Source organism: Perca fluviatilis, chromosome 8 (genome assembly GCF_010015445.1).
Source record: "Perca fluviatilis chromosome 8, GENO_Pfluv_1.0, whole genome shotgun sequence".
NCBI lineage: Eukaryota > Metazoa > Chordata > Actinopteri > Perciformes > Percidae > Perca > Perca fluviatilis.
The window spans coordinates 38182959-38206480 of record NC_053119.1 but is presented as its reverse complement, the minus strand read 5'-3'; the positions used below and the strand labels follow the sequence as shown (position 1 = coordinate 38206480).

General features: G+C 39.9%; 1 pseudogene; it reads left to right on the top strand.

Annotated features, from left to right (window-relative positions):
* Positions 1-8572: 8572 nt before the first annotated feature.
* On the top strand, positions 8573-21975 carry LOC120564308 (annotated as a pseudogene).
* The last annotated feature ends 1547 nt before the right edge of the window (positions 21976-23522 follow it).

Genomic DNA, 23522 nt, shown 5'->3' with positions numbered 1-23522 from the left:
ATAACAAATTGTGCTTTTAATGAATTTTATGGGACATTTTTGTTATAAAGAGGCTGAGGACTGAGGTTGAACCTCCAAAATAAAAATAAACAAATGCACACATGAAAAAGCCAAATAAAAAATGTACCTAGTGATCCCTATAGAGGAGAAGTGAGGGGATCATCAGGAATCATCCTCTGGGGACCACAAATATTTAAACCAAATGTCATGCCAATCCATCCAGTGGCTGTTAAGACATTTCACCAAAAAGAAAAAAAGTGAAGCACCTGTGACCTTTTGTATGTCATGTTACAAAAAGGACACAAAACAAACTCAACAGTCTGGCAGGTTCAATTTTCATTAAGTATTAATCAGTAAAAAATGTAAATAAGATCCAGTTTGAGATTATCCTTCATTAATACATTATTAGAACAGTGCCTGTAGAAAGCTGTTTGGAATGGGATGATTGCTTGGCCTCTTGTATTGCTGCTTGTAGCTTTCTCCAGAACCATTGTATCCCAAAATCATTTTACAGAAGGACCCCAAAGCACCTAATATGCAACTCTACTCTGTACACTGACCATTAGAAGCCATTCATCTAATGTTTGACTCCACATCTGCAAGTATTTTTTTGGTGACATATTGTTTTAATGCAATATAATTTTGTCAGATGATTAAAAGCATAACATTCATTTGAGTAACTACTTGTGTAGTGAACGGACATTTAATCCTTCTGCTTACCTTTCTAACAGTGAATGAATGTTAACGTCACAGAATTTAAATCATACAGAACCCAACTTTCTTTCCATTTCCCCATCTCCATGTGTAGTGAAGAACTGATTAAACAAATACATGTGTACACTTCCACTAGGGGAAAGATGAATCATTGCGTCAACTCACGGAGATTGCTGATGTTTGTCTCCAGGTCAGAAAAACTCCTGATCATACGCAGTGTGTCCAGCTGTTTGTCCCTTTAAACATGCCCGCGAGACGAGGAGCCCGATCCCCCCAGTATGACGATTGACCGGCAACCACACTGCTCTCATAGTGATACCGCACACACTGAACCCCCAGCAAGGGAATGGAAAACCTTGAAAGACCTTAGACTAGGACTGACGGCTTCAACCAGACAAGTGGCATGTGTTTATGAATCATGATATATATTTGGATGATATGTTCTTTTGTTTCAAAGTGTGTGAGCAGCAGTGAGGTGAGACCCGTTCTTCCTGTATTACTTGCCCATATTAAGGGCGGGTCTTCCCAATTAGTGGGCCGGGCCCAGGCTGAGAAGTCAAACAACATTTAGCACCTCAACCGTGTGGTAACTGCAGCTGAAGGGAAATTTATTACAATAAGTTCTTACAATACATTGACACATAAAGAAAACTTTAAAGGGAAACTGTGAGAAGGTAGAGAGGGCAGGTAAGGTTCTTTTTCTTTTTATAAATCGATTGCTGGATTCCTTTTCTTCACGTGTTGGGTGAAGTCAGAGGAGCAATATAGGCTATATATATTAGCAACAAGTCATTGTAATATTTGTGACATTAACGACACAGTATATAGTAAATGAATGCTCAAATGTTCAAGATTGTCAAAACTCTTAAGTCTTAAAACATAAATAAGAGTCTCTGTGAGTCTAGGCACAGCTTACTTTGAGCTAAATTCTACGTCAGCATGCTAACATGCTAATATTTAAGAAGTCATTTTTACCATGGTAACCCTTGTAGTGGAAGTTTCTTTTGCAGCAGGAGTAAAGTTTTGAAAGTTTAGTAAAGTGAAACAAATAAGACAGTGGAAGACTAAACCAAGTTAGGTTTTTGTATTTTATTAAGATATATTTGCAAATATAGGAGGAACACGATTTCACAAAAAGCACATCAGCTCAGCGTGGAAACGTTTCTTCAATGAGTGAACATGAACACTGAGCTTAAATACACAACAAGAAAAAGGGGTGACAATCACACATGCTCTGGTCTAAACATGACTTTGCATTTCTCACAGGCAACATAAAAGATAAAGATACTGCTAAATCTCAAGAGACGTCATAGAGCCACTTCATCTTATCCCCTGTGCCCTACTTTCACCCTGAGGTCACCTGCCCCATACATCTCAGCTGGCAAGGGAGGAATGGATCTGGGGTCCGTTCCAGGAAGGAGGTTTAACAAACTCTGAGTCTAACCCTGATGTCTGAGTTGATTTACCCTGAGATGGGAAACTCAGAGTTTTCGGTTCCAGAACAGCTGATATGAGTTGGTTCAATCAACTCAGAGTATGTTCACGCGTGCACCACCACAATAAAAAGCAGTATGAATGGAGCCATGATACTACGATTCACCATGGTAACAACTACAAACAAACGTGTGTGGTCGGAAATACTCATGCGCACAAACACGAGTTTTAACATGCATTTCGTTAAAAAGCAAGACAGCGGTTGCTGCTGCAAAAGAGAGGTAATTGTGTGGGAGAAAATTGCTGCGCTCGAGTCAGTGCGTAAGCATTAACAGTGTATTAATTTCATATTTAATCACAGTTAACTTATAATATTACTGGTGAAAACTGGAATTGTATTACACCTATAATTTCATTTGGGTGCAATCCTGCGGGCGAAAAAGTAAGCTATACTAATCCCATTCTGAGGCTGCAGCCCCCTGATCATTAACAGAACTATAATGTATAATCATTCATTTCTTTTAATGGCTCTCACTGGTTTGTGTCCAGGGAACACTACCACGTTTAAAAACGTATCAGAGCCGAGTCACACTTTTCTGACGGCTCTGCATACATTGGCTTTACTATTACAGTATGATCTGTATACACACCAATAAAGAAAACTGCCGTTTGCAAAAAACGTAATGCGACACAAAGAATCTGCGGGGATGTTAAAGCCTGTCCACGATGGTGGATGTTAGTGATATGAGGACGGATAAGGTATCTACATATCTGATGGACTGAAAAAATGTGGAAATGAAAATACATTTAGTCAGGACTCAATATCATCTCCGCGTAAACTCTCTGTGAAATAATACAGCTTTTTCATCAACGGGATCATCGACAAAAGGACATGACATGTTTGAGAAAAAAACGTTTTATAATCTGCCTAACAATACGTTTTTTTATTCATGCAGATGACAAACTGCATTAAAATGCGCCTGATAAGACTGAATGAATGAGGAAATGAGAGAGAGAAAAAACTTGAGTTTCTCTCAGTCTCTCAGTCTCCTCCCTCTCGTCCGGCCGTCAGAGGGAGGAGACTGAGAAACTCGAGTTTCTTGAAGAAAACCTGCTCCCGACCAGGTTAGGTTCACAGGCTCAGTTACCATAGTAACTGACTCTGAGGTTAAGTTACCTCTCTTTCTGAAACGGAAAACCCAGAGTTTCCCTCATTACAGGGTTAACAAACTCAGAGTTTTCACTAAACCTGCTTTCTGGAACGGACCCCAGGAGAGGAAGATAGTTTACTGTGACCTTGTACCTTTATTGGTTCAAAGCAAAGCCCATACGCATTCGTCTCCAGACTTGATGTCTCCAAGTTAGTTAAGCAGAATCAGAATCAACTTGTGGGAATGAGACAAACTCTCTTTCAGTATTGTAAGAAAAACCAAAGCACAAATAAATTATTCATAAGAATATAAGGAATCAGCTTAAATGTAATTTTTGCCATTACATTATCCCTTAAGAAGTTGCTTAGATGTCCTTGGAGGACAAAATGTCTGTCGCATAACAAAACTGCCATACAATTATATACAGTATTAATATTATTTCCCACTTTCAACTGAGTGATCCTAACTACCAAATATTCATTCTTTTTTATTTTAACCCTTTGTCAGTTTATTTACATAATGCCAATGTTGTTGTTTTTATGATTTTTTGTGATTACTAAATGCTAGGGGTATTTTGTTTATACAGTCTGATATATGTCAGTTTTTAGCAGCAACGTTGCAGTCTTCCATAACAGCAGCGGTACCCTGAGTAGAAACCAGGAAAATATTATGTATTTGCCCAATAGAGGAAACATGAGAAAATGGCTCAATCTTGTGAAAAATAGTAAAAATTACAATTCTGAAGGCTCTAGATTGAAAGCCTGATATAACAAAATGCATGATTTGTTTTACTGTAATGGCCGTGGGATAACACATTGTGCTTTTAATGAGTTTTATGGGACATTTTTGTTATTAAGGGTCTGAGGACTGAGGTTGAACCTTCAAAAATTAAAAAAAATGCACACATGAAAAAGCCTAGACTAGTGATCCTTGTAGAGGAGAAGTGAGGGGATCATCAGGAATCATCCTCTGGGGACCACAAATATTTAAAGGTGCCCTGCCATACAAAACCGTTTTTCCTTGCATTTTTTAAATATGTTATGATATGTGTTTGTGTTATGTGGTGAATATGAAAATGAACTGCTACCTCCTCTGTCAGCTCTAGCCACTGAAAAGAAATAAGCCGAGAAATCAGGCCAATTACAAAATCTGGTCAGTCTGACATCATATTGCCAGAGCTCATTACTATTCATTAGCTCGCCCAGTTGGGCTGGGTAAAGGATTCTGACAGCCAGGCTCTCATTGGCTACCTGTTAGCCAATCAGATTCAAACAGCTTAGCTTGTTGAATATTAATGAGAACTGGCAGAAATCGGCTGAGTCAGTCCTGTAGGCTTTCTATACCACGCTAGAATGGCTTGAAACAAGGTAACCAAAGTTACCAGAGTCCATGGTAGAACTTCAGACATTACCACAAAGTAATGGAATACGTGTGGGGAGGGCACCTTTAAACAAAATGTCATGCCAATCCATCCAGTGGCTGTTAAGACATTTCACCAAAAGAAAAAAAAGTGAAGCACCTGTGACCTTTTGTATGTCATGTTACAAAAAGGACACAAAACAAATTCAACAGTCTGGCAGATTCAATTTTCATTTTGTATTAATCAGTAAATAATGTAAATAAGATCCAGTTTGAGATTATCCTTCATTAATACATTATTAGAACAGTGCCTGTTCAAAGCTGTTTGGAATGGGATGATTGCTTGGCCTCTTGTATTGCTGCTTGTAGCTTTCTCCAGAACCTTTGTACCCCGAAATCATTTACAGAAGGACTCCAAAGCACCTAATATGCAAGTCTACTCTGTACACTGACTAACTTTGTACTACTTCAGAGAAAAACATTACTACTGAATTTACCTGACAGAGAATGTTGCAGATTAAGAATTGTCTGACAAAATATCACAAATGAAGCTCAGGGCAAATTCTTCCAGGAAGACGTCTACATTACTGCAATCACCACTATCTCTGCCTAAAACTATTCAGCTGTTAGGCGTTCACTTTTCAGTAAACCGACCAGAATTGGCCACGAAATTCATGATCCAATCACAGCATGACATCCTGCTTTAAATGTCTTTTCTCCTTGCTATGAGCTGTCTTTTCAGGTCAACGTGCAACCCTCCTCCTCCCCTTCCGCCTCTGGTCATCGTCAACCACTGCAACCTGAGTCCCTTTCCGGCAGACAGGTCCTTTGTTCGGTCTCCGGGTTCCCTCTCCGCCATCACCAGTGTCTAGGCTCCATCGGGGGGAATATGTCTGGCCTCTCTATCCCTTTAAATATTTTTAATGATGATGAGAGTCTAATCCCCAAAGACTCTGTACATTTCATATTATGCTTATTTACAATAAATATTTGCATATCTGCAATGAAGTCTCTCCTGATTGAATTAAAATATAGAGTAATCACAGGCATTTGCCTCGTGCACTCATGGTGGTGCACCATGCGCCAACCAATCCAGCTGTTATGAGATATCTGCATTAATCAACCACCAGAGACGGACTGAGTACAGAGACGGACTCACACGGGACGGAAATGTGAGTGTAGCCTAGCCTAGAGAGAGAGAGAGAGAGAAGGCGAGAGTGCGATATTACATGTTAATATTACTTACAGTCAGGCGGTGCTTTCCTGTCTTGTCATTATTATGGTTAATTAATTTTAACACCAAAGTTGAAGAGATTCAAAATCTTTACATTAATCCCACAATGGGGAAAGTCACTGTAGCAGCAGCAAAGGGATATAGAAGTAGAGACACATGTTGAAAACACATGTTAAAGGGGAAATTATGTTCCGCTTTGAGTTTTGGTTAATCATTTTGAACATTTCTCTGAATGCATCTGTTAGAATTGTCTCCCTATTTATTTTATGAGCTATGACATTGAGGGGTGTAGTCCAGATTACCTATGCAGAGGGTTTTGCTACTGATTTATGAGCTGAAGAAGAGGCTTGAGACTATTTATAAAATTCTGTATGTTAAACTAGGTGAAGTTCTGACAGTTTGTCAAACTAGATGACACTTGTTTATAGCTCCCTGTAATTAATTACACATCAACCCGCTACGTATTGCTCGGAGACATGACAGGCTGAAATCACGTTTCATTGTGCAATGCCACTGTTGCTTATATTCTAACTTTTATTTTTACTGTTAGGCTCTAATCTATGTTATGGGTGTTATTTTGTGATTGTATTTTTTTGAATGTATCTACTTTTCTAAGCAGTCTTGTAAAATCAACAAATAAAATGCATTTTGTCACATGAACTTTTGGCTTTAAAGTAATAGTTTTGGGAATTGGGACATTTTGGAAAACATGTGTATTCACTTTTCTTGCCAAGAGTTAGATGGCATGCCATGGTTGATATCACTATCATATATGTATGGTAAAATTTGCCCTACAGTCAGCAGCTGATTAGCTTAACATAAAGACTGGAAACAGCTAGCCTGTACGGTGTTCATTTTAGGACATCCTCAGATCTTAGACTCAGGGCTCAGACTCAAACGAAATGGCATCATTTTGCCATGAACTGGATTTGTCACTTTTTTCAACGCTTTTTTTCATGGTCAATAAATTATGTTGATGGATAATCACAGCCTGTTTCATGTATGGAACCATCAGTGGTATTATGGGGCAATTTGGTTGAAAGAAAACCCCAAATTTTGACATAGAAACTTTGAAAACGGGTGAAATTTGACCCAAGGACAACATGAGGGTTAAAACAGCGGTTATTGGGCTAAAAATACCAATAATAGCAAAGCTGTATACAGCTTCTCTGCTGCAGCCGACTGGCAGAGAGAATCGTGCTGTGATCACCAAAGATGCTTCCCATTGAAATACATTAGTTTAAAAAACCTGCTGATATCACGAAAAAAATGAATTAAACGTGTCCGTGTACACGGATCAATAGATTAAATTACGTGAACATTTCACGAACTGCCATGAGACTGGGTATTCACTGTAAAAGCTGCTATCTACTTTAGCTAATTCAGAAAGCTAGTCAACAGGCTTCATCTGGGCAACGTTATCTCTGACAACGTTTTTTCTGACAAAGTTTTGTCTGAGGCTGACAGAGGTTTTTCTGACGCTGAGGCCGTTTGGTTTGAAGCAGTTTGAGCGCGGGACATTTTTCGGAGATAGGCGCCTTTCATCTGACACTTGACTTTCATAAACTTGACAGAGATTTTTCTGAGACTGACGACTTTTTTGGTGCTCCGAGGCTGTTTTTCGAGATCTAATGCAGTTTTGTCTGAAGATGACAGAGGTTTTTTTTGAGACTGAGTGACTTTTAGGCTACTCCGATGCCGATTCGCCTGTGACCTGATGCCTTTTCATCCGAGACCTGATGCCTTTTCATTCGAGTCTGAGATCTGAGAATGTCCTAAAATGAACACCGTAAGCCTGGCTTTGTCCAAACTTAGGAAAAAAAACAAAAAAACAACCTGCCTACTAGTACATTTAAAGCTCACTGATTAATATGTTACACCGTGTTTGTTTAATCTGTTCAAAAAAGTATAAAAACAACAATTAGTTTTGTATGCCATAGATATGGTAACAACAAGAATTTAGGATGGTAAAGCTCCAGCAAATAACCCCCTGGAAAACCATACATTGGCGTTACTACAGTTATTGTACACATTTAACAAATAACATACTGTATGTGTTTATTAGTGAGCTTTAGAGTTTCGGTAAGGTGGACTTTGTGAGCTTTGGACAGAGCCAAGCTAGAAGTTTTCCTTTGTTCCCCGTCTTTATGCTAAGCTAACCAAGTGCTGGCTGTAGCCTTATATTTACCAGACAGACATGATAGTGTTGCCGATCTTCTTATCTAATTCTCAACAAGAAAATGCAAATAAGGATTTTACTCCTTTTTTTAAGAGCAAGATGTAACAGCATTTAGTAATTTCAAGACTGTAATTTAAGATTCATTTATTATTTATTAGGACAATGCACATTAATCAACATTTCTGCACTAGTGTTAGTCGGCTAATTTTCAACTGTAGTCCTAGTTGCATGCATGTCTTTATGGTGGGAAGAAACTGGAGCAGAGGTAGAACTGCTAACCACTGAGCCACCGTGCTGCCGATATTTTGCCGATAACACCGACACTGCATTCAGAATAATGCCCAGATCAACGAAAATGCAAAAAGTGACCTTGGCAGAGACAGAGACATCCTCGGACGCGTTAGCAGTCACGCTAATGTTAGCTTATTGGCTACATCTATTTTAGATCTGCTCAAGCAGCGCAGAGCGACAGCCGCCAAGTTCAAGTCATCGTTTGCCAGCATGGACACTAAGCTCGACAAGATCCAGGCCGTGGGCTCAGGACAGGGGCAACGTATAACCGATATCGAGTCGAATGCAGAAGCTGTGTCCGCGGACGCTCTGGAGCAACTTGAGGCTCCTTACTGCAGGAAGATAACAAGTCGCTGAAGCCTGAACTGTCGGATTTGGAAGGGAGAAGTCGGAGACAGAACGTTCATCATGAATACAAGGGGGTTATGGCTGAACTCTATCAGCGCAATCTCCAACCCTCTCTCCTTTTCCCTGCGAAGCTGCGCATCACTCTCCAGAGCGGCGAGAGGAAAAGGTTGCGGTCCGTCTCTGAAGCATCCAACTACATTTCTACTTTGGGTGTGAGTCCATAATAAATTCGATTGACTGTGAGTATACAACTGTGGACGAATGTTCTATTCATATCCCCAGCCAATCTCTCAGACTGATGTTACTTCACGATCTATGTGGGAGCTAGCACAGATCAAGAAGTAAAAGCCTGGAATGTTTGTTGTGAGACTAGCAAGGGTCCTTTGTGGTTTGCTGTTTAGAGCTATATATGGGGTGAGGTTAGGGTGGGATGGGTTGGATTTAACTGGGAGTTTGGCTGATAAGCCACCACCTGCTGTATTTATAGTTATTTTGTGTGTGTGTTTTTCTTTTCCTTATTTTGCTACTCTGTATGTGTGCCTTTCTTTTTCCCTCACTATAACTGAGTTAGATGAAGGGCAATCCGAATTTAATTAGTTGGAATGTCAAGGGGCTAAATCACCAAGTGAAAAGAGGTAAAGTCCTCACCCACCTAAAGCGGCTCAGGGCTGGGATAGTTTTCCTTCAAGAAATCGACTCTGACCAATGGCAATTAGGTAAATGCTGGCAATGCTGACAATTTTTCCATTCTAATTTCAGGGCTAAGGCAGTATAAGTATTGATAGTAATATTCCTTTTGAGTCCTCAAACATTATATCAGATAAAAATGGACGTTTTATTATTGTTTCAGGCAAACTTTACAATAAGTCAGTAATCTTGGTCAATGTCTACGCGCCTAATGTTGATGATGTACAATTCTTTAAGAGATTTTTTTTCTCAACTTCCTGATCTCACTTCTCACTCTTCTAGGTAGGGTTATTTAGATCCAGTACTAGACCGCTCTTCCCCTAACCCTGCCACTCTTATCAGATCTGCTGGTCATATCAAATCATTTATCGCTGATTACAGCCTCTCTGATCCATACAGGTTTTTAGTCCCCACAGGAAGAGAATTTTCCTTCTTTTCACATGTTCACCACACCTACACCCGAATAGATTATTTTTTTGTTGATAATTCATTAATGTCAGACCTTAAGTCATGCAGTTATGAAAGTATTGTGATCTCAGATCACACTACTCTGTTCCTTCAATTGGCTTTCTCAGATGCTGAGTGTACAAGAAGGCAGTGGAGACTGGATCCATTGTTGCTCTCAGATGAGTTTTCTTAAAACCTTTTTGATAAAACACTAGATGTGTCCACTGCAACAATTTGGGAAGCCCTGAAAGCCTATTTGAGGGGTGAAATTATTTCTTTTGTAGCATACAAAAATAAGCGTTTAAAACAGAAACAAATAAAAAATTGCTGATCAGATTCTGAACATAGACAGACAATATGCTAATTCGCCCTCATCCGAACTTTTAAGAACGTTTAAAACTCCAGACAGAATTCAACCTTCTTTCCTCTCGTCAAGTTGCCGACCAGTTGCTTAGGAGCAGAAGTACTTTTTACGAGCATGGTGACAAGATTGGTAAACTCCTGGCCAATCAACTGCACGGATTTAGAGCGAAGCAACTTATCCCTGGAATACGGACAGACAGTGTGTGTACAACATCAGAAGAGAAGCTGATTAACGAAAAGTTCAAAATATTTTATTCAAATTTGTATAGTTCGGATTGTACAGTAAACGTAACTGTTATGGAAACCTTTTTCAGGAGCCTAAACATGCCTTACCTTTCTCAAGACCTGAGGCATAGCCTTGAGGCAACTATTACTCAGAAGGAAATTACTGCAGCAATAACATCTATGCAATCAGGTAAATCTCCTGGCCAAGACAGACTTTCATCTGACTTTTTAAAGAAATTCTCAGTTGAATTAATGCCTTTTTATGTTCAGTTTTCTCAGACTCATTTGACTCAGGTAAACTCCCCCCTTCGTTTGTTTTATACCCTTGAAAGATTTGGTTTGGGTCCTGTTTTCACTTCTTGGGTTAAACTATTATATGCATGCCCTTCTGCCTCAGTATTAACAAACAGCCGTTACTCGAGTAGTTTTGATTTGCATTGTGGGACCCGGCAGGCTTGTCCTTTGAGCCACTCCTTTTGCTATCGCGATTGAACCACTTGCGATTGCCATTCGCAGTAACGAACGGATACAGGGGATATGGAGAGAAGGAATCGAGCAGAGATGGGTAGAGTAGCCAAAAATTGTACTCAAGTAAAAGTACTGTTACTTCAGAATAATATGACTCAAGTAAAAGTAAAAAGTATTCATCCAAATAATTACTTGAGTAAGAATAAAAAAGTACTCGGTGAAAAAACTACTCAAGTACTGAGTAACTGTTGAGTAACGTCTGATTTATTTTTTAACATAAGCATTCAATCGGACGGACAAAAATACTAAATAATCATCTTTAGGCAAATTATAGTTCATCCAATCAATTAAATAAATAAAAATTAATTAATTACAAAATAGCTTAAATAAAAATAATCCAGGTAAATTCAAGTACTTAAAAATAATAATACATAAAATAAATAAGCACAAGTAACACAAATTTCCAAACCTACTTTTTTTACAAGGCTCTGCAGGCAGAACTAGAACAAGGTAATGGAGCTGCTGTTTGGCACTTTTACTAAAAGTAAACAGCTTTCATTATGAGGCCAGAGGCCTGTACTACAAAGCAAGATTTGGTGTTAAGCGAGCTAACTTCAGGTTCAACCCAGGGTTTTCTTTATCACGTAGGTGGATCACTTGATACCGGGTTCAATCGGCGTGGTAACTCATGCTGGACGCCTTAACCTGGTCGGGAGCAGGTTATGTTGGAGATCAGAGATCAACCGGTGTAAAAGCACCGCCTACTGACCAATCAATAGGCCTACTCGATTGGCATCACCGTTCTTATAGAAGATCAGGCAGAGCTCGGTCGCGAGAGAGAGAGAGAGAGAGAGAGCAGCGAGAGAAAGAGAGAAAAGTGCGCTCATAAAAGTTAAAGCATTTAGAGACCGACAACGCCGTAAACATTCCCTGATGGGTATATTTATGAAATATATAGATTTGAATGGGAGGGAATTACATATCGGCTATTTCTCTGCTTCTTGAGCCAATGCGCACAGCGGTTTGAATTATGTTTTTTATATTTTTTATTTGCTCTCACGATCGCTTCCACTGGCAGGATTGCAACTGAAATAACAGGCTAAATCAACGACAGTTTATGGAAAGGACAAGTGTAATTATGGTCAGATCTTGGTCCTGACTGATGGGGAAGTGATATTGATAAGCGTTGATTTACGCATCAGCGTCGCCTATTTTTTGTTGCCAGCTGACGAGACTGCACAACTACGTTTGATTGGTGAAACAGTCACGTACATGGTAGAGCCTTTGGCGGAAGTCTCTCTCTCTCTCTCTCTCTCTCTCTCTCTCTCTCTTTCAAAATAAAACATTAAAATGAGGCGTACGCGGGGGGAATACAAACAATGACGCGTAGAATACCAAAGAGGTAAAAAGAAAAGTAACGATCTCATTGTAGCTCAATGTAGCGGAGTAAGAGTACAGTTTCTTCTTCACAAATCTACTCAAGTAAAAGTAAAAAGTATAGTGATTTAAAACTACTCCTAGAAGTATATTTTTTTCAAAAACTTACTCAAGTAAATGTAACGGAGTAAATGTAACTTGTTACTACCCACCTCTGGAATCGAGCATAAGGTATCATTATATGTTGATGACTTACTTTTGTTTGTCTCAAAGCCAGCCCCCTCCCGACCGGAGGCACTTTTTGTATTGGGGGCCTTTAATCAGTTTTCAGGCTACAAACTTAACTTGAGTAAGAGCGAACACTTTCTGATTAATACAGAAGCTCTTAAACTTAAGTATACTGCTCTTCCACTCAAAGTGGTGACAGATCATCTGAGTTACCTTGGGGTATGTTTTACCAGAAATTTTAAAAACCTATTTAAATCGAACTTCCTCAAATTATTGGATCAGGCGAAGCAAATATTATCGAAGTGGTCTCCTCTGTCTTTTTCTCTTATAGGTAGAATAAATTCAATTAAAATGACACTTCTCCAAAGTTCCTATATATTTTCCAATGTCTCCCCATTTTTCTCCCCAAATCCTTTTTCAGGCCTTTGACTCTTTAATGATAAATTATATTTGGAATGGTAAACACCCTCGGTTACGGAAAGCTTTTCTTGAAAGGCCCAAACAAACAGGTCGAATGGCCCTCCCTAATTTCCAATACTATAACTGCTAATATTCGTTCTTTAGTGTATTGGGTGCATTTTCACCTCGACGACTTAGCCCCAGTCTGGGTAACAATGGAGTCCAGCGCTATTAGCCCATTGTCTCTATCTGCCCTCTTAAGCGCCAGTACTCCCCTCTCTTCTGCTATTCCCAACAGTAGTCCCGTGATTAAGCACTTCCTTCGAATCTGGACCCAATTTAGGAAGAATTTTGATTGCAGATTTTTTCACTTCTCAGCCCAATTGCAGCTAATCATCTGTTTCCTCACTCGATCGTTGATGGTGCATTTAAAATCTGGCATAAAAAAGGATACACTCTACCTCCATGTGCGCCCGACATGCTGTTGTGCAATTTAAAGTACATCGTATCCACATACTGTATCTAAAACCAAACTGATGTGGACCCGACCTGTGATAGCACCTGCGTCACTCTTTCACATGTATTGGACGTGTCCCACCTTGACTGAGTTCTGTACATCAGTCTTTCAAACTATTTCTGAATTACTTCACCAACAAATCGAGCCAAATCCTTTTACTGGCATTTTTGGCATTGCTCCAAATTTGGGCTTGCCTAAAGGGAAGCTGAAGGTATTGGCCTTTACCTCCTTACTGGCTCGTAGGGTTATCTTACTCAAGTGGAAAGACCCTGCTCCTCCTTCCCACTCACTTTGGATTAGAGACATTATGTCCTGTATGAATTTAGAGAAAATAAGACTACCCAGGGATCTGAGAATACATTTTACAAAATATGGCGCCCCTTCTTGACATTTTTTGAGAAACCAACTACAACAATATCAGAGTGGCTACCCCCTTCCCCTCTTTTAATTTATTTTATTCCATTCTATTTATGTATGTTTTTTTTTTTTTTTTTTTTGTTTTTTTTTAAGGTGTGTATTTCGTTTCTGCCATTCTTAACCCTTTCAACCTTTATGTATTATAATTAAGACTGTGATTTAAATCACCTCTTTGTAATTTGTAATTTGTAAGTGTACAGACAGTTTATTAAAAAGATAGTTTATAAAGACAGTACGACGAACGCCGTGTAACCAGTAACCAGTAACATGGTCACATTCAATTAGCATGAAAACGTCCCAGAGAATGGTTGACTCGGTACCCATGTGTTATTAATCCCTAGGTTAATTTTCCTTTAATGTTTAAATTTCATTTCAATTGCAACCTGTAGTTTGTGAGCATGTGAGGCATGTCTACAATCACAACTGTTGCTCTCAAAATTGTAAGTGTACTTTGCACTCTGGGTAATCGGTATGGAAACTGGTGTCACTGCCCCGTCTAAACTTTCTATGGTAAAAACAACATCTGTCACACCCCTAATAAAAAAATAAAATAACCGCATTTTCTCTCAATTTAGAAAACCTGAAGGGTGACCTTGACGTATGTGTGAAGTCCCTCGAGCAGGAGAACCCAAGTACGCTATCATAAGGGTGAGGAACAATGTGTCATATGGCCTGTCTCATGCCAGGGCGTCTGGCTGGAGGGCTGCTACTGCTGACGGTGGTGGCCATCCTGGAGCGCCTCCGAAGTCCATGAGCTGTGGTAAGAATGAGGCAACAATAAACTTTTATACCTGGTGTATGTATACCATTTTCACTGTGCACGTATGTCATTTTTGATTCCACATTAAAGGTGCTATAAGTTAGGGTGACCAAACGTCCTCTTTGCCCGGACATGTCCACTTTTTACCTACTGTCCGGGGCGTCCGGGGGTTTTATAAATTCATTAAAATGTCCGGTTTTCACTGTTTTCATGGGACCATTAAGCGCGTAACTTAAATTGACTGGCACTTTGCTCAACACAATACTACGGTAGGCTACTTTGTTGTGTGACGTAATTCCCGAGAGGCTGCCTTGTGAGCGGCTCTGCGCGCCCGCACATACACAGGGACCAGGGCAGACAGCGGAGCAGCATTGCACACAAAATGCCCGGGCGTTTCCTGCTAAAGATTTCCCACCTTGGTCAGAAAACACGGGGAGACACTTTGTTTCTCTCACTATGACTCTAGAGTCGGTAGGACTCGCTTCGCTGTCACTCTCACTTCTCCCCCGTTCTATATCACCCACCCCCACACACACACACACACACACACACACAGTCCACTTACAACCATAAAACAAGACTAGTGCAGCTTCACAGTTGAACTGCAAAAAAAATGTCCCACATACCGTCCCGGTCGGGACCGGACAAGTGGGAGGCGGAGTGCCCCGTGTGCAAAGCTGGCACATATGTTTCAGTGTCTTTATTATTTATGTTATTACATTGAAAAGGTATTAAGAGATATTTTGTTTATATTTATACATATTTATATATATTTTAACACAGAAGAGGTCATATTTAGAACATTATTTCATATTATTTATTTATTTTAAAAGAGAGCTATTATTTTGTTACATGTTGTTACAGATTTTATTTTATTACAGAAGTTATTTTTGCACAATTGAGGCATAATAAAGCATGTTCATTAACCTCTGAGAATCACCACTGTCTGGATTTGTCTCGAGGCCAGGCCGAGTGTCCTCTTTTTTGGAAATCAAAATATGGTCACCCTACTATAAGTAGAAGCCGTTAACATTATATATCGGTGGCAGCTGTGCTAACTCGTGTCTTCCTAAACAAACCTCAGTTTTTTCAAATTCAAATTGTAATGAGATTCACTTAAAGTTCTCAAGCTTACCACCAGTACTGACAAATGTTTACAGTGTCTATACCACCACCAAGTGCAAACTGACTCTGGTGAGCTGATGCCAAAGTTGGCCTGCCTCACATCTTAGCCCTTGATTAACCACAATACATTTTGCTAACAATAACTTTTTCAGGAACGGCCTGTTTTTCCATTTGCAACAGCCCCGTCCAAGCACAGACTTATCCCACTACAACCACAGTCGGGTGTACTGGCATGCCCACTTAGGCAATGAGGGTGTTAAAGGCCTTGCACAGTGGTGGGAATGAGGCTAGAGGCGAGTGCTGCTCAGACTTGCAACCTTCTAGTCACAGCTCATTTGTAGTGCAGTAGTAAGTTTGGCAAGCTGACTTTGCAATTGTGCATTAGCCAAAACAAAACAGTCTAATTTGGGTAATATTAACTAGATCTCTGTATCGAAACTGAACATTTTTCAGTCTGAAGCTCCCTCCACCTTCCAAATGCTGCACCAATGTTCCCTTGGGGTGCGTACAAATGAAACATAATGCACAGGAGATGGAAGTATTCAAAACCATTTGGGTGTGTTCTGTCTGTTTGGAATGCTTGATCTAACTAGCTGCTGATCAAATAAAGGAGTGAATGGCACATCACAACACATGCCAGCTCCCATTCTGGAGTTACAGTCATTTCATAGAGACAAAAAGAAGAAATATGAAGCAGCAGTCTCACTGATTGTTCCAGAAACAACAGTTTAATGAAGTGATGGGTAAGCCACCTCTCCTCCTTCCCTTCATTCAGGGCGGAACCCCTGCTGACCCAGATCAAGGCTGACCGAACGGTGGTGACGTCCCCTGTGTTTGACAAAGTAAACTTTGCTGACCTCAAGGTTATTCCATACCAGCCAGCATCCCACGCCTTCGACTGGGCTTTATGGTGCATGTATGAAAGCTTTTCAGATGAGTATTACAAACTCAATGATGGCTCGTTGCCTGGAAAGTAAGTTTTAAGTGAAATTGCGCAGTCTTGTTCCGACTTATGTGTCAAACATATCATATACATATATGTATCTTGGATGAGGCATTCTTAATGATCTGAAAGCTTTACTTTTATGCTCATGGTGATGCAGCATGTTTTTAAATTATACAGTAGTAACGGGTCTCTTCTTTCATTTCAGAAGTCCATCTGTCATGGGGATCCTAGTTGCTGAAAGAAAGTATCTGGGGGAAATCGGACTCCTCGATGAAGGAATGAAAGTGTACGGTGGAGAAAACGTTGAGCTGGGAATTCGAGTGAGTAAGCTTCATCTGTCTAACACCTGATGACACAGTCCCAGGCCAACTTGCAGCAAGTTGATCCATGGGTTCAGTACAGTTGCCCTTCTTACTTATTAAAACCGGAACTGGTTACCTCACAATCGTTGGAACAGATTCCTGCCATAATATCTTTCCAGAATTGTAAAATCGTGTATCATAATATTATTTACAGCTGTGCAGTGTTTGCGTCAAATAAACCTTGAAATACATGGATTACTCCATTTAGACTTAAAGTGCTCATATTATGCTTTTTGGCTTTTCCCCTAACCTTTATCGTGTTATATATCTTTTTTGTGCACGTTATAGGTTTACAAAGTGTATAAGCCCCAAATCCACCCCAGAGGGACTTACCATCTCCAACAGAAAACACTGTTCACAAACTGCTCCAAACAGCTCTATTGTAGTCCAGCCTTTACTTCAGAGACAAACGTGGTCACTTTGTAACACAATTTATAATGCTCGCCAGCTGCTAGCATGGCACGCCCTCATACTCTGCAACTGACTAGCTAGCAGTACTTACTGTGCATGTGCGAGTCCCAACAAAGATGGAACAGAAGTGAGTTGTCTTATTCTGTAGCTAAAACAGAGAGCTCAACACACAGAGTGAAAAGAGGAGCTGCAGCAATGTGCATTACAACAAAAATATGGTGTTTTTTGAAAATTAAACCATGTAAACCTATTCTGATATAACCTCTAAATACAAAAAAGGCTGATAAAGTTCTAAATACAATTATGAACCTGAAAATGAGCATAATATGAGCACTTTAACTGGATCATATTTTATTCCATTTCTTGCTGAACGTTAAATGAGATTGATACCACTTTTGTGTCTGTATGGTAACTAAAAAGCTACAGCTAGCATGCACTTTGCTTATTTAGCATTAAGACTGGAAACAGGAAGACAACAGCTAGCCTGTCTCTGTATAAAGCAGGGCTGGACTGGCCATCTGGCATACCGGGCATTTTCCCGGTGGGCCGAAATAGGCTTTGGTTTTGTTTGTTTTTTTGGCCGCGCCGGTCCACAAAGAACTCACAGCGGCCCATTGGTTAATTTTCTTTATTGACACTGACCTGACCCAATCAAATCCAGGAACCCCCGTCCACACTCCGGGCCGCAAATTTACGAATCCCACTATAGCCACGCCTCCCGGCCCTGAGAAACGAGCTGTAATAGTTATGCTGGAAGTTTAGCATCCACGTTAAAATGGACAAACGACCACCAAAGCGCAAGGGAGATGCAGAGATATTACGGGAGAAAAAGATTAAGAATCTACAGGCGGATTCCTCAAAATGTGCCAAAATTTCTGACATGTTTGGGGCTGTAGTAGCTGCTTCAACATCAGCATTACCTGAAGCGGAGGAGGAGGAGAGGTGGTTGGGGGAAGACAGGAGAGGACGTAATGATGAGGAAGGGATGGAAAGAGGAGAGGAAAGGAAGGGCATGTGGAAGGAACAACAAAGAAGGAATAATCAGGAAGAGGAAGGTTGGAAAGTCAGGTAATCTATAAAATCAGTGGTGATACAAGCATCAGTGTTCCTTGAATTGCTTAATTAGCTCTTTTCCAGAGCATACTACTCTCAGCTTTTTGGGAAGGGTTATGGTTATTGTATTTAGCAGACACTTTTGTCCAGCAAAATAGTAATAAAAACAATAATGACAATACAATATCAAATATCAATAATAAAAAATAACAAAAATACCATAAATATACAAATCATAACTCTAAGAATGAATTAATTATTTAAGTGTAAGATCAACAGATAAGTCTTGAGACTCCTCTTGAAGGATCCAAAACTATCACATGAATGCTGAACACTACGCAACTCATATCATAGAATGCACGCTTTATTTTAAGAGGACTGTCTGCAGGGAATGTGTCTGACCAATCACGGTGGTGCGGGGGGGGTGGGCCGCCTGGGCCAAAATGCCAGGGCTAATTTTTGTCCCAGTCCAGGCCTGGTCCAAAGGTAACATAATCCACCAACCAGCACCTCTAAACCTAATTTATTTAACACAATACAAGGCATTATTTCAGATTATACAGGAGAGCCAAAACAAATTTTGACCAGAGTTGAGTCCGCTGCTATTGCCATGTAATGAACACAATATTTGATCTTTTTATGTTATAAGATGCTCAATATTGCTAAGTTGAAAAATACTTATCAAACATTTTAAAAATGGTAAAAGAGTGGGATAAGCCTTTTTAGCACAAACATTTTCCAGACAGACTGATGCAGAATAGTAAGTAAATGTATATATGAAAGGTTAATGTACATGCAGTTTTATTAATTGTGTATGTATTTGTAGACGGTTTTCAAATTTTAAGAGTAAAAGCCTTGGTGAAAGTTGCTGAGCATAAGGTGCCTGGTTAGCTCACCTGGCAGAGCGACCACCCATATACAGAGGTTAACTCCTCGACGTAGCGGCCGCGGGTTTGACTCCAACCTGCGGCCCTTTGCTGCATGTCATTCCCCCCTCTCTCTCTCCCCTTTCATGTCTTCAGCTGTCCTATAAATGAAGGCCTAAAATGTCCAAAAAATTGGATTGAAGTGTAATTAATGCATTTTAAATAAAATTAATGTGGTTTACAATTGCTTACTTCCATAAGCCCATATTCTGAATTATATTGGGGAAATGTTTGTGTCAAAAAGGCCCACTCTTGTCATTTTTAAGATTAATAACCTCAACCTATTTCTCAACCTAAACTGTAGCAACAGTGTCTGTTTATGATAACATTCAATCTGATAACACAAAATAATCAAATATTGTGCTCAGTACATGGCCAAAATTTGTTTAGGTTCTGCTGTAAAATCTGATAACGCGCTTCGGGTAGGTAGCATGATCTACCAACCTTTTCAGACGGTGTTAAGCTCACTTGAGCAATTTAACTGTTCACTGCCTTGTTTTCTGTGTCATTATTTCAGTTGTGTCCTTTTGGCACTCATATATAATATAATATAATGAAATATGTACAAAAATTCCCAGAGGGGCTATTTCTTGGCTAGGAATAGTAACTTCCTTGAGTCTCCACTGGTTGCCTGACAAATGTTCTATTATTATAATTATTAACTTTATGGGTCAGCTGCAGGGGTCTCCCAGAGATGGAGCCCTACAAACTGTTAAGTGCATATAACAAGCGGCGGTGCTACCCACAGTTTGTGAACTTCTAAGTAGCTCTTAATAACTCTTAACTTTTGTTTTTATTCATGCTTTGCACTTCCACAATTATCATTGGTAACTGATCAATTATTCCGTTTTATCAAGTAATATAAAGCTAAGCTTATTTTTTGCTCATATAGGTTTGGACATGTGGAGGCAGTATTGAAGTAGTTCCATGCTCCAAGATCGCCCACATTGAGAGGGCCCACAAGCCCTACATGCCTGACCTGAGCGAAGCCATGAAGAGAAACGCCCTGAGGGTAGCAGAAGTCTGGATGGATGAATACAAACACAACGTCAACTTGGCTTGGAACTTGCCATTTGAGGTACTTCAAATGTAGTCAAGTACAACAAAAATGATGATGCCCTTTCTATGGAATACTGCATGCCTCATACACACAGGATGCAGAATGAACATCCAAGGATCCATAATGAAAAGCTTTTCTTCTGAGTACAAATGTGACAAATCATGCCTTATTCTCTGCAGAATCACGGAATTGACATTGGGGAAATCTCTGAAAGGAAAAAACTCAGGGAAAGGTTGAACTGTAAACCTTTCAAATGGTACCTGGAAAATGTGTATCCCAAGTTGGATCCCTTGACTAACCTAGTTGCCTATGGAGGAGTAAGTTTAGTTGTATCTTTGTATGTGTGGTAGAGGCAGTACTGCAGGGTGTGCGCGCCACATGTGCACTGCCACATTATATTGTGTATTTTAATGATACATGTCATAGTATTGGATACATTTTCATTGGGTTTGATAAAATGATGAACTCCCCCATTTATAGATAAGGAATCTTGATGCTGACCAGTGCATAGACCAAGGACCAGTACCAGGTCACACACCCATCGCCTACAATTGCTACTACTATGGACCTCAAGTAAGTAAAGCAAGTAACAGTGGTTGTCAAGATTAATGATAATAGTCACTGAAAAGTTACAAGTGGCAATTGGAAATATTGTCTTTTTGCTGCCGTTGGCTTATTTACAGTAACTGACCAATCTGCTTTCTCCTTGACTTTTTATTTTATTTTTTTTTAGATGTGTTATTATCGGTCAAGCGGTGAGCTCTATATCGGCGGCATTAAGTCCCACAAGTACAATGACAACCGGTGTTTAACTGACCCGGGGAAAAAAGAAACGGAGCCTGGCCTTCATAACTGCAAAGAGGCTAAGCAGAAAGGAATGGGGATTCACTGGGACTTCACTCAGGTATTACACGTTGTTAAACTATTATTCAAATGTATAGCAAAGTATATAAAAGTCAAGGAAGAGATGTGGCAAAAGGATTTTTTTTTATTCCAGTAAAAAAGTAAACGTTAAAAGTCAGTGTGTCAAGTTCAGGGTGACTCATAGCTCAAACTATTGACTGAATGTCTAAATATTGTATGATGACAGGCTGTGCGTTTGTATTCTTGACACTTATTTTTCTTCTCCAGGGCAAAGAACTGAAGAACAGAGATACAAAAAGGTGTCTGGAGATTAAGAACGACATGCTTCTAATACAGGAATGCTCTGGCCAAAGATGGGAAATCCAAAACATAATCAAAGCTTTTTAAAGTGTGCAGTGTTTTCTGAATTTCTGAGGAAGGAGAGAGGCAGGGTCCAAATGAAGATTTAACAAAAAGGTTTAATAAACAAAATTACATGACAAAACAGGATTTATCGCTGCAGCAGACTGAAAAATGCTCCTCCCATGTGGAGTCACATGTTAAAGGGCCCATGGCATGAAAATGTCACTTCATGAGGTTTTTTAACATTGATGTGAGTTCCACTAGCCTCCCCTATGGTCCCCAGTGGCTAGAAATGGCGACATATGTAAAACAAGCTCTGGGTATCCTGCTCTGCCTTTGAGAAAATGAAAACTCAGATGGGCCGATCTGCAGCTCTCCCTTTATGATGTCATAAGGGGAAAGGTTACCCTCCCCTTTCTCTGCTTTGCCCCCAGAGAGTTTGGCCCAGCCAAGAGAAAAAAGACATCATGGCTTTCAAACGAGCAAAGTGATAGTTGGTCAAGGCCACACCCCCACCCTCCACCTTGCCCCCCCTCTCTCCTCCTCTATAGCATTTAAATCCACAGACACAAAAATGGCACATCCTAAGTAAAGCTCATTGTAGGACTGGCTCTAGTGGCTGTAATTCTGCACCAAGGCTGGAAAGAGACTTCAGATACAGTATTAGGGGACCACTAAGGTCTATATAAAAGAGACTTCAGATACAGTATTAGGGGACCACTAAGGTCTATATAAAAGAGACTTCAGATAAAGTATTAGGGGACCACTAAGGCCTATGTAAAAGCATCCAAAAAGCAGCATGTCATAGGACCTTTTAACAGGCCCAAACCTTTCTAAGATTCACAAATATTTTCTTTGGAGTAGTGGGTGGTTCCTTGAATGAAAACTCTCTCTATTGGTCCGTTGTCAGGCCCAAACCTTTCTAAGATTCACAAATATTTTCTTTGGAGTAGTGGGTGGTTCCTTGAATGAAAACTCTCTCTATTGGTCCGTTGTCCCCCAAGATATGGCGCACCTCTGAATTTCCAGGTTACTCCAGGTCATAGATGAAAGGTTCTAATGTGTGGACAATTATTTCCAAGCCTTACAGGAATACAAATTCCTTTGTTCTAATCTAGTCTGCGACAGCAGGGGATGGCTCCAAAAAGACTGGGACAGAAGGTATCTTCCTGTGGGCACAATAGGGCTTCCCCCAGTATGCTAAATGATCTATCTGTGAGAGTAGGTATTGTTAGAATATATTTGTGAGAGTAAGCTAACATTTTTGTAGAGTTCATGATTTTGACCTTGTCTCGTTTCCCTGGGTTTTGAGAGGCCATCTGGTTTTACAGTGATTTGACATTACAAAAGGAGGGTGAGATACATACCTGTCAAGTTTTGGATTTGAAAATAAGGGAAATTTTCCGGCGCCCACCGCGAGCAGTCCCACCACCCCAACCAAGCTCCAGTATCCCTTACATTTTAAGACGGGTGTACAAGAAAGCTAAAATCACCACTTGATGCAGAATGCTGAAAACACACAATTTATAACATTGCTTGTGATCTTTACATTTACATTTTATTTTCATTCCACACATTCTTTTCATTTCATATTGCTTTTCTTTTACAGTTTTTCTTTTAATTTCACATAACTTTTCTTTACTCTTTTAGTGAGTAATTGTACACATTTGTTGCAGACTTTGCAACAAATGTTGTTTTGGAAGGAGTGTATTTGTGGGCGGGGCCAGAGTGGTTCATGTTACATGAGAGTAGAGCACAGACAGTTCTGTTGTCTAACGTCATCCTATTCTCTGTAACAATCTTTCATACCATGCTAAACACCCTTTCTCAACGTG